Here is a 2,500-nt window from a genome sequence, read left to right on the forward strand (position 1 = left end):
GCACATACTCAATGACACTCATCTACAGTACATGGCACATACTCAATGACACTCATCTACAGTACATGGCACATACTCAATGGCACTCATCTACAGTACATGGCACATACTCAATGGCACTCATCTACAGTACATGGCACATACTCAATGACACTCATCTACAGTACATGGCACATACTCAATGACACTCATCTACAGTACATGGCACATACTCAATGACACTCATCTACAGTACATGGCACATACTCATGACACTCATCTACAGTACATGGCACATACTCAATGACACTCATCTACAGTACATGGCACATACTCAATGGCACTCATCTACAGTACATGGCACATACTCAATGACACTCATCTACAGTACATGGCACATACTCAATGACACTCATCTACAGTACATGGCACATACTCAATGACACTCATCTACAGTACATGGCACATACTCAATGACACTCATCTACAGTACATGGCACATACTCAATGACACTCATCTACAGTACATGGCACATACTCAATGACACTCATCTACAGTACATGGCACATACTCAATGACACTCATCTACAGTACATGGCACATACTCAATGACACTCATCTACAGTACATGGCACATACTCAATGGCACTCATCTACAGTACATGGCACATACTCAATGACACTCATCTACAGTACATGGCACATACTCAATGACACTCATCTACAGTACATGGCACATACTCAATGACACTCATCTACAGTACATGGCACATACTCAATGACACTCATCTACAGTACATGGCACATACTCAATGACACTCATCTACAGTACATGGCACATACTCAATGACACTCATCTACAGTACATGGCACATACTCAATGACACTCATCTACAGTACATGGCACATACTCAATGACACTCATCTACAGTACATGGCACATACTCAATGACACTCATCTACAGTACATGGCACATACTCAATGACACTCATCTACAGTACATGGCACATACTCAATGACACTCATCTACAGTACATGGCACATACTCAATGACACTCATCTACAGTACATGGCACATACTCAATGACACTCATCTACAGTACATGGCACATACTCAATGACACTCATCTACAGTACATGGCACATACTCAATGACACTCATCTACAGTACATGGCACATACTCAATGACACTCATCTACAGTACATGGCACATACTCAATGGCACTCATCTACAGTACATGGCACATACTCAATGACACTCATCTACAGTACATGGCACATACTCAATGACACTCATCTACAGTACATGGCACATACTCAATGACACTCATCTACAGTACATGGCACATACTCAATGACACTCATCTACAGTACATGGCACATACTCAATGACACTCATCTACAGTACATGGCACATACTCAATGACACTCATCTACAGTACATGGCACATACTCAATGACACTCATCTACAGTACATGGCACATACTCAATGACACTCATCTACAGTACATGGCACATACTCAATGACACTCATCTACAGTACATGGCACATACTCAATGGTGCAGAGGCAAAAAGTACATAGGCCCTAGGGTGCCTTTTCCAGATCATTGGTCATGCTAGTACAGGGGTAATACTATATATTACTGTAGGGCCCTCAGAAAGAGTGGACCCTGTACAAACCCCTTAAATGACGTCCACATTTCTTCAAACAGTGAATATTTACCTTTTACTGAATATGTTATTCACTCTGCTTTTAAATAGCAATGGAAACATTCCTGCCACTGAGAATGTATGTTTGTGTTGATATGTTCAAAAGATATGCTTGTGTTTCATCACAAAGGTAGTTTTACACCAAGACGGGGAACATTGAATATTAATTGATCAAAGTGTTAAATAATGCATACATGAGGAGGTTAAAATAATTAGATCTCTGAAATCAGTCTGAGAAAATGAACACAATTTCCTCCTTGGCCTTTTGGTTTCTCTATGGCTCACTGAGACACCATCAATTTGTGCTGAATCAACATAACCGAGATTATTTTCATTCATGTAATTGGCTCTCAGAGCTCCATAGTGAAGCCATATTTTATTCATGGGATCCCAGCCGATCCTGTATGTGGACCTTGGCTGTTTGCATACTTACAAACTACTCCTCATGCATCATTTAATATTTACTAAACAAATCATGTATGAACACACTTCCGGCTTGCCTGGCTCCACTTATTAAAGCAGGCCTGAGGAACTGTGTGTGTGTGTCTGTCTGTCTGTGTGTATGCGTGTGTGTGTGCGCATGTGTGCGTGTTTGTGTCACCCCCCCGGTGTGGATCAAATATGGCAATTATTGCCATTTATCCATAGAGAAATGAGGTCTGGGATTATTGGCATTTATCCATAGAGAAATGAGGTCTGGGATTATTGGCATTTATCCATAGAGAAGTGAGGTCTGGGTCCCAGAAGTTAGCGTATTTAGCATCTTTAATATTATTGTTGCTTAGCTGTGTTTTTAAAATGGAATT

General features: G+C 40.7%; 1 protein-coding gene across 1 annotated transcript in view; it reads left to right on the top strand.

Moving 5' to 3' along the window:
- smyd3 (SET and MYND domain containing 3) overlaps positions 1–2,500 on the top strand; it is a 291,990-nt gene that overhangs the window by 143,885 nt on the left and 145,605 nt on the right. The window lies entirely within an intron of this gene.

This window comes from Alosa pseudoharengus, unplaced genomic scaffold, assembly GCF_046254945.1.
Source record: "Alosa pseudoharengus isolate Yale_2024_CS ecotype anadromous, Long Island Sound unplaced genomic scaffold, YU_APseudo_1.1 YU_APseudo_1.1_scf_22, whole genome shotgun sequence".
Taxonomy (NCBI): Eukaryota; Metazoa; Chordata; class Actinopteri; order Clupeiformes; family Clupeidae; genus Alosa; species Alosa pseudoharengus.